Here is a 16,425-nt window from a genome sequence, read left to right on the forward strand (position 1 = left end):
GTCTTTCACGCTGGATCTCTTCTTCTCTTTCATTCTTACTATTTCATGTTTGATCATGGAATTCTCTGGCATTATTGACATCTCACATGGGTACAATAGTGGAATAGTAATCATGGTCTTCTTTCAAATGGGGTCATAGCACCTAACAAACATAATGCCTGAGTGAACCACATGAGTTTAAAAGCTAGCACATGCTTATCTTGAATAGGGAGCTGTAAATGTACTTGTGATTAATGAATGAGGTTAACTACATGAATGTGCGCTATGATTTATGGATGTATTGTTTGAACTTCAATAAAGTTTATGAAATCTTTATATAGAAAGGGGGGCGGGGCTGCAGTCCGAACTGCATCAGGATATTTTAAAAAAAAGAAATGCATTCAGTGAATACAGCTTAAGGCCTTTCCAGCTGACTTGGGCCCCCTGCTTTTTGTCCCCTCAGCCAGCCGCGGCTCCAGCCATCAACCTCTTTACGCGAGAGCGGTCGTGCAAGGCCACTTCCGGATAACTCCCTCTGACGCCAAATCTTTGTTCTCAGTTCGGCAGTCCTCGGGCCAACCCGTCAGTCAACCACGCCCACCTCTCCCCAGCAGTCAAGGATTCCCCTTGGCACGTCAGAGATGCTACCCGGGCCGGCCACTCCGCTCCCCCTGCCCGCCGTCTCATCGCGTGGAAAGAACAGCCCTCTGCATTTGCACAATGAACTGGTCTTCGGCTAGGGTGGGGGTTTTTAAACCCCACATTTTAAAAAAAGGTCCTCATATTTCCTTGCAAGCCCTATTTTGCTTCTCCTTTCGCGCCGCAAGTGTTCAAAAACAAAGGCCTTAAACAATCCCTTTCAAAAGGGGGGGGGGGGAATGGAAGAAATTCACTCACACCCGTAGTAAACGCCTTCGTCTTTCGTGATCTGTCACCACACTAATAAAAATAGTTACGAGGGAATCTCTGCTCCTCCAGAAACCGCACTTCATTGTTGCTCCGTCGCATAGTCGAGTCCGAATGTTCGCGAGCCGCGCTACTTCGAATTAATGACGGAGAAGGGCGGGGCCTCTCTTGGGTGTAGCTACTCCCGAACCCCCATTGGACGAGAACAAAAGGAAAGGGAAAGTGGGTGGAAGGAACCGAGGAATTGAAGAAGGTTCGAGAAAGAGCGGGCTTCTTTTTCTTGCCGAGCACAGCGGCCATCATGTAGGAGCCGGCGAGACTGACATTGATCACGGACATGGAGAGGAGGGCTGGGAACATACATAACCGCTTATCGGAGCTTCTCTGCCTTCTCCTCCAGCCCATCGCTATCCAGTGGCATTACCTAGCCAGGGCGGATAATTTTTTAACACACACACACACCATTCTGGGCGACGCTAGAGACATGCCAGCCCCACCTGATGTCAATATGATGGATACCACAGGAATCAAGGCAGTGTTTAGGGTGCAGCCAGGGTTCTGGTTATTTGGGGACTCTAGTCCACAAAAAGAATAAAGAAAGAATATTTGGGTTTTTTTGGCTTTTGACTAGCCTTCCATTGCAACCAGCAGAGCCCCTCATGGGGCTGTGATAATTCTGAACATTCACTGAGGCAGAGTCCTTTTCTCTAGGCAGAGGGGGCCTGAGAAGGTTCAGACAGAACCGATGGGGCTAGTCATTTTCCTTGGAGGGGAAGGCAGCCTGCTGTCTCTCCTCCCACACTCTGAAACCCCATTGCTCAACAACATGATGCTCTCTGAGAGCAATCCTAAGTGGGTCTACTTGGGAGTAAGTCCCATATTATTAAATGAGGTTTACTCCCAAGAAATTGTCTTTAAGATTGCACCCTCTGTCACCTTTGACAGAGCATACTGGGAATACACTGATGGTTCTACGAGCTCAGAGGTATGCCAACCTCCAGATAGGATCTAGAGATCCCTGGAATTCCAGCTCATTCCAGTTCCCCTGGAGAAAAGGGATGTTTTGGAGGGTGGACTCTGTGTGATCCCTGTCCTCCCCAGGCTCCACCCCCCAGATTTCCAGGAGTTTTGCAACCTGGACCTAGCAACCCTACCCGCTCGCACCCCTCCTTGTGCTGGTGGCTAGGGAGGACGTGGCAACCTTCCTGGATAGTCCCACAGCAATGGGGTGAGATCAACCCCCCCTCCCCTTTTTCTAGCTTTAAATGATCGTTTTGGGGCTTTGCACCCTGTCCCACCTCCCACCCCCACTGGACTGCATTGTTGTTTTGTTGTTGTTTTTTAAATGGGAATCAGCAAACAAGCCTAGGGAACACCTGAATCTATAGCATGGTGGAAACAGAGTGAAGAGCCAGCTGTCCAGCCAAGCCACACAGAAAACTGCTTCGGATGACACAGTGGCAGAATTGCATGGTGATAGAGTTGCCAACTCTGCATTGGAAAGTACCTGGAGATTTGGGGGGTGGAGCCTGGGGAAGGCAGGGTTTGGGGAGGGGAGGGACCTCAGTAAGGTTGGATGTCATAGAATAATAATAAATATTATCATATGGCATCGTGTAGAATAACTAGGAGATCCTAAGATTTTCTGGCAGCCAGGAGTAAGCCCCTTTTAGCATTATGCACCACTAGGTGGCAAGCTAGACTTGTTTCTTTAAGGCAAGTGGTAGTTTGCTATTGCCTGCCTCTGCATCACATCCCTGCTATTCCTTGGAGGTCACTCTTCCAAATACTAGCCAAGGCTGACCCTGCCTAGTTTCCAATATCTGATGGGATCTAGCCGAGATGTAGCCTGGGCTATCCAGGTCAAGGCCGGATGCCATAGAGTTGACCTCCAAACAAAGGGGCAATTTTTTTAAAAAAACCCTGATCTCTGACCTCTGGAGTTCAATTGTAATGCCTGAAGATCTCCAGGCCCCACCTGGGGGTTGGTAACTATACACAGCGAGGGCTCCAGTGCACCAAAGACATGTGCCACCCAGAAGAGGGCTATCATTCCCTCTTGGGCCTGTGTCACTGCCAGCTGCGTCCAGGGACCATGGCATCTACTTGGCATGGGGAAGGTCCAATCCCTGGCTTCTCCAGTGGAAAAGGTCAGGTAGGAAGTGATATTTTTTCCCCCCAATATTTTTTTATTGAAATGTTTAGAATACATTCCAGTATAACATTATAACACAATACGTAATCCAGCGTTACATAAACAGCATAAACACAGGTTAGGTGCACAACTCATGCTACTTCTAAACATAACTAAGTTTTCCAACTATTTCTTTTACATGTCTAGTTCAGAGAATTCGGTTGTTTAAATATCTCTAGTTAAACAGCATTATTTTAAATTTTGCATTGGCTATGTCTGACCAATCGAATTGTGTCAAGGAAATTTTTTGTAGGATGGGACTCCAAATACTGAGAGGGTTATAGAATTCACACTCGTTTTTGGATGTTGAGTCATAGATTGAGAGATTCTCCAGCATGAAGATGTCCCATACCTTATTGATCCATTGAGACAGCGTTGGTGAGTTTTTGTTTTTCCAATTCTTTGCTATGGTCATTTTTGCTGCTAACATTAGTAAATTAAATAATTGTTGAGTTCTTTCAGGGGGACGAATTTGTGGCCAGAGGTGTAGAAGCATCAGTTCCGGTGTTAAAGGTAAGTCAGTGTTTGTTATTTGTTTGATTTGATTAACAATTTTGATCCAATATTTTTGTATTTCCTTGCAGGTCCACCAACAATGGAGGAAATCCGCCCTCTCTCCACATCCTTTCCAGCAAAGCGGTGAAGATGAGGGAAGAATGTGGGACAGTCTTGCTGGCGTGAGGTACCATCTGGTAAGTATCTTCAAGTTTGACTCTTGTAACCCTAGTGTTTTAGTACTTTTTGCCTGAGTTCGCCATATTTCTTCCCATTGTTCTTCAGATAGTATCCGTTTGAGATCTGCATTCCATGTTAATTGGTAGTTATGAGGTCTAGCGTTTTGTGATAGTGTAATGGCTTTGTAGAGCTTAGCTATGAGGCCTTTCTTTGATGGCGATTTGTCTAGTAGATGTTCTATATCTGTGAGCTGCATCTTGCTTGCCTCGCGAAATTCCGACGTGGATATTAAGTTTTGGACCTGTAAATATTCAAACCACGATATTGATATTTGGTACTTCTGTTCTAGGTCACTTTTCAGAACCATTTTCCCTCTGTGGTCACAGGCACTTTGAGTTGTGGAGTTAAAAATGGAAATTTTTTCTAATAAGTAAAAGTCCCAAACTTTGTGGATCCAGTGAGTGATTGTAGGAATGTGTTTGTCTTTCCATTTCCTAGCGATGAGGACTTTCGCTGCAGTAATGAAGATATTGATTAATTTTTGAATTCTCAGTGGGTAGACATCTTGAGGCCAGAGGTTCAGCAATATTAAAGTAGGGTCTCTTGGGATGTCATAATTTGTAAATATCTTTATTTGAGTAATAATTTGTGACCAAAAAGTTTGGATTTTACTACAACTCCACCAACAGTGAAGGTAGTCCGCTTTGAGTCACCATGTTTTCATAGATGCCTTCAAGAACAAATTCGTGTTTTGCTTATCTATTTTTTTAAATGATTTATGCCATAATAGTTCTTGAAACGATGACTCTCTGATATCCGCTTCCTCAATTTTTTTCCAGTCTAGTGTGTCTTCATCATGGTATTGACGTATTGTAGCGGCCAGGATAGCTGCTTTTCTGTAGCTTTCGAGGTCCGGTACTGCTAGACCCCCTTTGCGCCTTGGTCTTCTCATAGTGTGAAAGGCAATTCTTGGTGGTTTCCCGCCCCATATGAATGAGTTCAGCTCTTTTTGCCATTTTTGCATAAGTTGAGGTGGAATATTTATTGGTAGGGTCCTAAAGAGATACAGGTACTTTGGAAGAATAAAGGATCTGATCACAGCTATTCTGTCCAGCCACGATAGGTCAGGTAGGAAGTGATGAAAGACTGTCTGAGACCCTGGAGAGCCACTGCCAGTTTGAGTAGACCAGACTGACCTTGATAGGTCAAGGGGGCTTCATTTTTGCATAAGCCAGGGGAAGGGTGTCCATTGCATGGGGCAAACACACTCCTTGAACGGGCCCTACACAGATGGGACGATACGGAGAACAAGAAAAACTGTGAGAAAGTAACGCTTAATATATGTCTTTAAAGACTCATAGAAAAGTGAACAAAAATAATATACATAATCATAGAAGAATATATATTGATGGTGATCTCTGGAATGTCTTGCTGTTTCGAAGGAAGATCTTCTTCTGAACAAAGATGTGGGACAAAAACTGTCTCTCTCAATAGTTCATATCCTCTGGTGACGTCTCACAATTATCAAAGAAGATTTTATGTATAGAAAACTCACCAATAATCATACCAGCTGTAATGTATAGTAGAACCTGCCATGGGCTAAGATGATTGTAATGCAAACACACTCCTTGAACTGGCCCTACACAGATGGGACCAAGCATAATGGTAACTCTGCTACCTAAGGCTGGGGACCTCTGCCTCTAACTCTACTGGTTTGCCCTGCTAATTTTAAAAATTATAGCCACTTCTTCAAATGCTCCTTTCCATGATAAGCCTCTTCACCCCTTTACTGATTCAAAACACGTGTACAGCCAGGAGGATGGGAGCCACAGGCTGTGTGGCTCAGCCAATGACACCCCCCCCAAAAGTGGCGTAATGGCACAAGTGTGAAGCTCAAGGCTTCTGTGAAGTTGGCATTCTATGACTGCAACTGCATAGGTGTCCTTTTAACCATACAAAGCAGCTGGGGGAGTGGAGGATATAGATCAGGGGTGCAGTGTTTCGGAAAGCCCTCCCCATGCCACTCACGTGACCAAAAATCCCATTTATGCTCAGGTAGAGAAGAAAGGACCTAAAGTACAGGGACTTCTGTTCCCATGAAGGCTTAAAACAGCTCCGGGACATTTCAACCAATGAGTCATTTTGTGTGTGCTGCAGCGTCTGCTAATATCTCTAGACCAACTCCCAAGTGTTTGGGTGATGCAATCCTGGAGAGTAAATGATCAAACAGGCAAACCTTACCTAGTGCAAACCAAAATTTTATTTATCAGAAAACGGAGAAGCGGCGGAGGACTGGACTCCAGAGACCACCTCTGAGAAGCCATGGGTGCCAATGGATGTTGTAATCCGGGTGTCCCCCATGGCACAGCCATATCCCTATGGACTGAAGAGCTCAGGATGCCAACTACTGGAGTGACCAATCATTCCCCTCTCCTGTGGTGGCTAAGATCCTTCTGCAACACCCAATCACTGCAACCGAACCCTACAAAAACCCTGGCTAGGATGCCCGACAGCTCATGAGGTAGGGCACAGGACTCTGTCAGCCCCATGGCTAAATTTGTGGATGATACGAAGTTGTTCAGGGTGGTGAAAACCAGTGAGGATTGTGAGGCACTCCAAAGGGATCTGTCAAGGATGGGCGAGTGGGCGTCAACATGGCAAATGGGGTTCAATGTGGCCAAGTGCAAGGTAATGCACATTGGAGCCAAAAATCCTAACTATAAATACACATTGATGGGGTCTGAACTGGCAGAGACTGATCAAGAGAGAGATCTTGGAGTTGTAGTAGATAACTCACTGAAAATGTCGAGACAGTGTGTGACTGCAATAAAAAAGGCCAATGCTAAGCTGGGGATTATTAGGAAGGGTATTGAAAACAGATCAGCCAACATCATAATGCCCCTATATAAATCAATGGTGTGACCTCATTTGGAATCATGTGTGCAGTTCTGCTCACCACACCTTAAAAAGGATATTATAGCTTTGGGAAAAGTGCAGAAAAGGGCAGCTCGAATGATAAAAGGGTTGGAACACTTTCCCTATGAGAAAAGGTTAAAGCGCTTAGGGCTCTTTAGCTTGGAGAAACGACGACTGAGGGGTGACATGATTGAGGTTTATAAGATTATGCATGGGAAAGAGCAGGTAGAGAAAGAGGTACTTTTCTCCCTTTCTCACAATACAAGAACTCGTGGGCACTCCATGAAATTGCTGAGTGGTCGGGTTAGAACGGATAAAAGGAAGTACTTCTTCACCCAAAGAGTGATTAACACATGGAATTCACTGCCACAGGAAGTGGTGGCGGCTACAAGCATGGACGGCTTCAAAAGGGAATTAGATAGGCATATGGAGCAGAGGTCCATCAAGTGGCTATTAGCCAGCAGGTATAGATAGGGGCTCTGGGGCAAATGATGTTCTGTCTTCTTGGTGCTTGGGGGGGTCAACAGTGGGAGGGCTTCAAATGTCCTGGCCCCACTGGTGGACCTCCTGATGGCACTGGTATTTCTGGCCACTGTGTGATACAGAATGTTGGACTGGATGTGCCTTTGGCCTGATCCAACACTGGCGTCTCTTATGTTCTTATATTCTTATGCCGTGTGGACATAGAGCGAGTGGCAAAGCACTTTAGTAGCAGGACAAACACAGAGAGGGCACTTTGCACTACTGGGTAAGTACGTTGTGCCAACACCCAAAGGGGAGAGCAAAGTCTGCACTCTGTGGCTGACCTCTCTCATTTCAGAACCTTAACAGGTACCCATCTCCAGAGGCTTGACCCAAAAGGGCAGCTGCACACTTGCTCCCCCATTCCCCTCACTTGTGCTTGTTTCTTGTTGTTCAGTCGCACAGTCGACCCCACGCCAGGCCCTCCCGTCTTCCGCCGTCCTCTGGAGTTTGCTCAATTTCATGTTCATCGCATCGATAAAACTGTCTAACCATCTTATCCTTTGCCGTCCCCTTCTTCTTTTATCTTCCATCTTTCCCAGCATCAGGGTCTTCTCCAGTGAGTGCTCCCTTCTCATTTGGTGGCCAAAGTATTTGAGCTTCAGCTTCAGTCAGGGCCGGCTTCAGATTTTTTTGCACACTAGGCGAAGCTACCTTCTGGTGCCCCCCCCCTCGGTGCGCCCATGTAGTGTATGCTGACCACCACCGGGGGCCAGCGAACAGCCAGAGCTTGGCTCTGGAAGAACAATAGGGACTAGGCTCCTAGTCCCTCCACTGGGGAACCAATGGGAACCATGGCGGGAGATTCAAACCCACCAATGGTGACCAGGGGTGTGTCCCCAGGTATGTATATAGTTGGCCTGCCGGCCGTTTGTTCGTTGTTCTTGTTGTGTACCAAATAAAGCATGCCATGCACCACGTCGTCGTCGGTCGTTTATCCATGCGGCAACCCACTACATAACAGCCCACCAATTTTCAAACATAAATGCATTTTAGGAGAAGCTAGATGTCTTATGTTTTTCACATGTGTGGCCCAAAGTACCCCTAATTTCTAGAGGCACCTCTGATTTCTAGAAACATTTGAAAGGGAGACTTTCTCATGACTCTCTCTAGGCACAAGCCCCCCAAAGCTTAAGGCAATTCCAGACCATCCAGAAACCTTGAACTTGGTGTGTAGGTACTTCTTCATACTCTGATTTCTACTACTGTCTAAAAGGGGGCTCATAGTGAAGACTTTTGAGTACAAATGGGCTGCTGAGACATGTTAAAATACTTTCAGGGCATCCTGAAAGCTGACATTCGGCACACACGGAGCCTGTGATGCTCTATCCACTAGATAATAATTTCAGAGCGAAAACAATCAGGAGTCTTCCAGCACATCAAAACCAATGGAAATTGTATTACAGCATAAGCTTTCATGAATGAGAGGCCACTTCTTGGCATGCATTGCTCTAGTCCATGAGAGCTTCTGCTAGGAGCCAAAGACGCCCGTTCACTCTCGTTCCTTGAAAAGTCTAAACATTGAGACATTTCTTGCATCTAACAGTCAAGACTTGGGACATGGAAGCTTTACTGCAGAATAATATGGGCTAGGAATCCAGCACAGGACAAAAATCTCCCCAAAGCCTGGCATCTGACCCAATGTCGGTCTATTGGGGGAGGGGCCTTCCAGAGTACCCAGGTGACGAACCTGCATTTCCGAGCAGTACCAGTCCTGCGGCCCCAAGAGGGAAAGGTACTTCCAGAGCATCCAGAACCTCACAGCTTGGCAGACAGTCAGGCTCATGTCAGCAACGCCTGGCTTCCTTCCTTCCCAGCCAGCCAGCCGTGACAAGTCCCCTGCCCTCCAGCAGCGCCGAGGCCAGGGCTCGTCCTTCCCTCCCTGCGCCCTCCTCGGCAGGGACCCAGGGAGGTGTCTGCGGCACCAGCCCTGCCGGGCAGACCTCTCCCTCCCTCTGGCCACATCACTCTCATTGCCGCCGCCATCTTCCTACCCTCTCCCACGGCTGTCCTTTGGCAGAAAGCCACCACGGCTCCCCCTGCCTGCCATGGCTCCTCCTCGGTGTGCCACCTGCCTGCCTGCAGGGGGGAAGGGGGGAAGGAAATAAGTGCCCTCCCTCCTTCTCTCTCCCTTTCTCTGCTGCTGGCTCACCTTCTCCTCCCCCGGCGCTCCTCCCCGGCATCCGCCATGCGGCTCAGGCTCCCCCTCGGCGGGTGGTGCCATGCAGGGCAGCAAGAGGCCAGGGGCTCCAGAGTGGAAGCAAGTGTGGGCCGCCTCAGTCACTCGGTGCAAGGCAGAAAGTTTGCGCGCAGGCTGGGGGCCTGGCCTGGCAGTGGCGCCTTACAGGAAATGGGCATGCTGAGCAGGACGGAGGAGGCAGGGCATGAGGCGAAGTGAGCCAGTGGGAAGGGGCGTGCTGAGAAACGGGCACCCAGAAAGCCATGCTGGGGGTGGGCAGCGGCGGCAGCAGGGGCCTTGCTGCACCCCTCGGAGATCTGCGCCCTAGGCTGTCGCCCTAGTTGGTGTAGTGGAAGAGCCGGCCCTGGTTCAGTATCCTGCCTTCCAGGGAACAGTCAGGGTTGATTTCCTTTAGAAATGGCTGATTTGATCTCCTTGCAGTCCAAGGGACTCCCAAGAGTCTTTTCCAGCACCATAATTCGAAAGCATCTGTTCTTCAGCACTCGGCCTTCCTTATGATCCGACTCTCGCAGCCATACATTACTACTGGGAATACCATTGCTTTGACCATATGGACTTTTGTTGGCAGGGTGATGTCTCTACTTTTTATTATGCTGTCTAGGTTTGCCATTGCTTTCCTCCCAAGGAGCAGGCATCTTTTAATTTCATGGCTGTAGTCACTGTCTGCAGTGGTCTTGGATCCCAGGAACATGGATTCTGTCACTGCTTCCATGACTTCCCCTTCTATTTGCCAAGGAGTGATGGGGCCGGATGCCATGATCTTAGTTTTTTTGTTGTTGAGTTTCAAGCCAACCTTTGCGCTCTCCTCTTTCATCCTTAGCAAGAGGTTCTTTAGGTCCTTGTCACTTTCTGCCATTAGAGTGGTATTATCTGCATACCTGAGGTTGTTGATGTTTGCCCCAGCAATCTTAATTCCGGCTTGTGATTCATCCGGGCCAGCATTTTGCATATAAATTAAATAAGCAAGGTGACAATATACATCCTTGTCGTACTTCTTTTCCCATGCTAAACCAATCAGTTGTTGCATATCCGGTTCTAACTGTCGCTTCTTGACCCTTATACAGGTTTCTCAAGAGACATGTCAGGTGGTCTGGTACTCCCATCTCTTTAAGGACCTGCCATAGTTTGTTGTGATTCACACAGTCAAAGGCTTTAGCATAGTCAATGAAGCAGAAGTAAATGTTTTTTTGGTGCTCCCTTGCTTTCTCCATAATCTAGCATATGTTGGCAATTTGATCTCTTGTTCCTCTACGAAACCCAGCTTGTTCTTCTGGTAGTTCTCTATCCACGTGCTGTTGAAGCCTAGTGTGTAGGGTCTTGAGCATGACCTTGCTAGTGTGTGAAATGAGTGTAATTGTGGGACAGTTTGAACATTCCTTGGCATTGCCCTTCCTTGAGATTAGAATGTAAACTGATCTTTCCCAATCCTGTGGCCATTGTTGCATTTTCCGAATTTGCTGTCTTATTGAGTGCAGCACTTTAACAGCATCATCTTTTAAGACTTTGAATAGCTCAGCTGGGATACCATTACCTCTGGATTGGCTGTGCAGATCTTTAAATATGTTGCTGTGGTTTAATTGTTTTTATACAACTGAAATTAGTTTAGCCAAATGAGTTTTTCATTATTTGGAAGCTTCAGCTGCTTAAACATGCTTTTTCTTTGCAGTCGTTATGGAACTCATTTGCTTCTGAGTGCAATTCAAAGTTCTGGTTGTTTGTCATTCAACGGACTCTTTTAATTATTTTTTGCATTTTAAAATACTTGATACAGTCAAGACAAGAAATGCAAATCCAAATCCACTGAACCCACCTCAAAAAGTTCACCTGGTCATCAAGGCCCAGACAAAAATTCATTATCTGACATCAAAATCTTCTTTTAAAAGGCTGTGTGTGTATGTGTGCACACGTTTTCAGGGATGGTGTCAGCAGGGGCAGATGGAGGCTGAGTGTCCACACTGAGGACAGATGGGATTAGGTAGATCTCAATTAGATGGACTAAACATTCAGCAGGCTCTGCCAGCAGTCACGGGTGTTTTGATCCTTCTCATGAATTGGAGTTTGTCATAAAACCCCTAGGAGTGGTGGGATTTCCCCCGTATATTGTGTTGGCAGCAGGGTGTGGGTGTGTGCATGCGTGCGTGCAAGGAGCCCACATTGAATGCTCATCCATTGGCATTCAAAGTAGTCTGAGGCTCTGGGGTGTCAGGTAGACCTGGTGGAGGTCAACCTCAGGGGGTACAATGCCATATAGTTCGCCCTCCATAGCAGCCATTTTCTCCAGGAGAACTTTTCTCTGTAGTCTGGAGATCAGTTGTAATTCCAGGAGCTCTCCAGGCATCTGAATTTTTCCACCCACACAACACCCATCCAGGTTTTACTGCTATGTTTCCCAAAACTTAAGAGCGAAACAGGTTTGAGAAAGATTGGAGAAGAATCATAAAAATCCCCAGAGGTGCACGAATGCAGAGCCATGATGCTGTGGGGAAGTAGGGAAAAGAATCAACAGCACTGAACCCAGGCCAGATAAATGCCATGGAAACAGCCAAAATCAAATATTTAGCCAAGGTCAGGCAACCGTTCCAGAAGCTTTTTGATGAGGCGGAACTTAACCAAATAGAGTTTCCATCTGCTTTAAAAGCTTCCATTCTGTAGCATGTTGTTGCTAGTTTAATGAAGGAGTTATCCGTTGTACATCTAGTGGCTGCCTTTTATAAAAACACGCCTTCGTCTGAGGTGGTGAATAATTCATCTAGGCTTGGTAATCTGATATACAGCCATCAGTAGGCAATATTTATCCTTAAGCCATAAAAAGCATTAATTGCCAGTTCTGGCATATTAATCAGCAAGGGCACAAGTCTGGGGGGGGGTTTCCCTCTGGGGGGGGGTCCCTCTGGTTTATTACCATCCATCATGGACAGCCTTGTCTTAGCCTGGGAGGATGCGTTTTCATCATAGAAAGAGAGGACAACCTATCCCCAAGCCCTCAGGGTCTTCCTGAAGGGCCCTCAGGCCCGGAGGCCCCAACAGGAACTTCCCTGTGACCAGGCCCACCAGTCTCCTAAAACACCCCAGGATCGGAGGCAGCAAAGGGCTAGCGCTGGGGCATGGGCCAGACACAGAACGGCAAGCCTGACAAACGCTATACAAACTGTACTGTAGCCTCTCCTCTGCTAAGGACACATTGGAAGAAACTGGTAAGTCACCACAGGATCTGGGCCCCAGTACTCCTCATGAGCAGATGACCTCAGTCAGCTGTTTACAGGGAAGAGCCTAATGTGGGGGACCGGGGCAGCTATATAAGGCTGCAGCTAGTATGGGGCCACCTTGCTTGCTGCCCCACCAGTTGCCTGGCCTGCTTGGCATCTCTTCTTGTTAAAGGTAAAGGTTTTCCTTGCTCGAAAGCCAGTTGAATCTGACTCTAGGGTTGCGGTGCTCATCTCCATTTCAAAGCCGAAGAGCCAACGCTGTCCAAGGACATTTCCGTGGTCATGTGGCCAGCATGACTAAACACCAAGGTGCATGGAACGCTGTTACCTTCCCACCGAAGTGGTACCTATTTATCTACTTGCAATTTCTTGCTTTCGAACTGCTAGGTTGGCAGGAGGTGGAACTAGAGACGGGAGCTCACTCCGTCATGCGGCACTCGAGTCTCAAACTGCTGAACTACTGACCTTCCACAGCCTGCAGTTCAGCGTCTTAACCACTTGAGCCACTTGAGCCACCACAGCTCCTCTTCTTGTTACTTGACCCTTAAACTGCCTTTTGACTGATAGTGTTTTTAGATCCAGAACTGTGACTGTTGGACTGTGACTTGAGGACTCCTGCTGTTTGACCTTGAGGTTACTGGGGTTTGCCTTTTGCCTGGTGGTCAGAACATCATCCTAGTAAGCTTGTGTTCCAGGTGTCTGTTATTTCACAGGAACACTGTCACTGCTTTAGGTACCTAATTTATTGTGCCATCCTAAGAACACTTCCCTGGGAGTAAGTGCCACTGAATAGACTTGAGTAGGATTCTGAGTTGACTTTCTTAGGATACTTGGTTACTTGTGGTATCACCTTCTCCTTAGTGGTGGTTAAGGCCATGGCTTGGGGTGGCATGGCTCAGTGGTAGAGAATTTGCTTTGCATGCAGAAGGTCCCGTGTTCAAGCCAAAGCATCTCCACTTATAAGGATCAGGCAGTAGATCGTGGAGAGCTACTCCAGTCTGAATAGAAATTACTGACCTTGATGGACTAATGGTGTGATTAAGTATAAGGCAGCTTCATGTGTTCATGAGAAATAACACCTCAAGTAACTTGCGTAAAAATTGCAAATTCAGAAGAGTAGCGTTAAATTAGCATTTTGTTTACATTCAGAGATAAACTTGAAACAGCTTTTGTAGGTGGGCAAGAGTCATTAGAGCTTCCTAGAGGGGTGATCTTAAGAAGTTTCTATGTGTGGATGGGAAAGTGTTATTGTGGAGTTCCTATTTTGTAAGAAATGGATTATATTTGGAGACAGGCTTCCCTTGAACTGGAACAGAGACAGACTGCTGGTGGTGCTCAACATTAAGAATGTTGCAGAGCAGGTTTTAAATTGACTCATGTGGGAATGCAAACAGGAAGAGAGTTCAGGAAAACTTACCTCTTTGGGATGGTGGTCAAAATATTTTCAGATTGTCTTAGAAAATATTGGGGTTTATATAGGGTTGCCAGCTCTGGGTTGGGAAATACCTGGAGATTTTGAGGGGTGGAGCCTGAAGAGAGTGGGTATGAGGAGGGACCTCAGTGGCGTATAATGCCACAGAGTCCACTCCACACCCCAAAGCATCCATTTTCTCCAGGACTGATAGAGTTACCAACATCAAGGTGGGGTCTAGAATTCTTCTGGAATTATGGTCTCCAGACTACAAAGGTCTAGCAAACTCTCCTAGAGGAAATGGTAGCTTTGGAGGGTGGATTTTGTAGCATCACATCCCCAATATGAACCCCCCTCTCCTCCCCAAACTGCACTCTCTCCATGCGCTGCCCCCCAAATCTCCAGGTATTTCTAGCCAGAGTTGGTAACCCTAAGAACTGATCTCTGTACCCTGGGGATAGGTGTAATTCCAGGAGATCTCCAGATCATAGATGGAGGTTGGCAAGCCTAATTATGCTACCATGTGTCTGATATATGTTTTTAAAATGCTGGGAGCGCCATTCACTGAACCCCTGGGTCTCTTCTGGTTAGGTTCTCAAATAATGGAATTAGAGATGAATGGTAGAAAATAGTTCACTTCTTAAGAGACTTGATGGTTTGGGAGGCAATGCAATTTTTAAAAATTATTTTGTTTTGGGATCAGGTATTTGATAAAATGTTTTATTCTAGTGCAGTAGCACCTTAGAGACCAAGAGGAGTTTCAGGGTATAAGCTTTTGAGAGTCTGACGAAGGGAGATTTGGCTCTCAAAAGCTCATAACCCAAAAACTTGTTGGATCTCTAAGGTGCTGCTGGACTCTAATCTTGCCATTCTACTGTAGACCAAGATGGCTACCCTCTGAAACTATCTTTATAAAATGTAACGGAGTAAGTGACTTATGAAGGTTTGGGGAAGAGGACATGTACCTGCTGCATACATTTGATTGCCACAAATATTCATGCTAATCATGTATGTCTTCGGGTAGTTTTAATGACCTCATTGTAAAGTTCAGGAGACAGGATGAAAGTGTAGGATCCCTGTTATCTTTGACAGTTAATTGAAGTAGCCGAAGAAATGTTAGATTTATTGCGATCTTAATTGCGAGTAAGAGTCAGTTAGCCTTTTATTTATGCTGCGGTTGATTGCTATCTTAATTGCGAGTAAGAGTTAAAGTTAGCCTTTTAATTATGCTGCAGTTGATAATGGGCTCCTATTAAGATATATCAAGACTTACCTGCAAGACGACCTCACTATGGTGTAAAGGGCCAGTCATATCATCTAGAGTACAATCACCTGTTAAAGTTAGAAAGATCTGCTATCATTTGCAACTGTTTTTCCCCTATAAAAAGTGCAATACAAAAGGCATATCAGATTTCTGTGAAAGGACTGTCAAAAGATCTAGGTAAGCTATTTCTCTGTGTCGGGGCCGTAGCCAGGATTTGTAATTCGTGGGGGGGGGGCTTTAAATAAGTCAGGGGGCACTGGTGTCACAAAATAAAAAAATAAAATAAAAATAAAAATTTTAAAACTCACTTTTGCAGGGTTCGCAGGCTGCTTGCCTACGCGGGGAAGCAAGCTGGGCTTGGTGAAGTGGTGGTAGTGGGGAGTCCTCCAGGTGGCCCAGAGAGTTGGGGAGTCTGGGGCTGGATAGGAAGTCGGGGGGCCAGGCCCCGAAATGCCCCACTGTAGCTACTGTACATTTGACTTGACTACAGAGGAAATAAGTGGGGGGGGGGGGGAGTGCCTGGGAAGGCCCTGTAAAAAATTTAAACTGGCCTGGAATCTAGGGTTATTTTTGTTCACTTTTCTATGATTCTTTAAAGACATATATTAAGCGTCACTTTTTCACAGTTTTTCTTGTTCTCCGTATTATCTCATTACTGTGCCAATATATTGTTATTATACCTGGAATCTAGGGTTGCCAACCTCCACATATCACTTGGAGACCCCCGGCTCTTACAATTGATCTCCAGATGACGGAGATCAGTTCCGCTGGAGAAAGTGGCTACAGAAGAAAGGAATGCAGACAGGAAAAGCTGTTCTGTTTGCAATAAAGTTATTGAAAAAAGGCATGGAGTAACTGGCATTAATTTGACACGGTGTCAGAAATCACACCCACACCCTAGATGACCTTGTATGGCATAAGGACCCTCATGAACTATCAAAGAAAGCAGAAGAAGCAAAAGGAAGAGAAGAAAGGAAAACAAGGCCTAGTGTTGTGAAGTTTTCTCCCCCAGAGGCCATTGACATCAGGATGCTCTGCCCTGAATGGACACCATGTTTCTCCACATACAGGATTGCTACAAAACTAAATGCAGAAGTTTATGTGACTAACACTGGAACACCGCCTCCAGTCTTCCGGGCACATCGGGCAAGA

Source organism: Gekko japonicus, unplaced genomic scaffold (assembly GCF_001447785.1).
Source record: "Gekko japonicus isolate JY-2015 unplaced genomic scaffold, Gekko_japonicus_V1.1 scaffold554, whole genome shotgun sequence".
NCBI lineage: Eukaryota > Metazoa > Chordata > Lepidosauria > Squamata > Gekkonidae > Gekko > Gekko japonicus.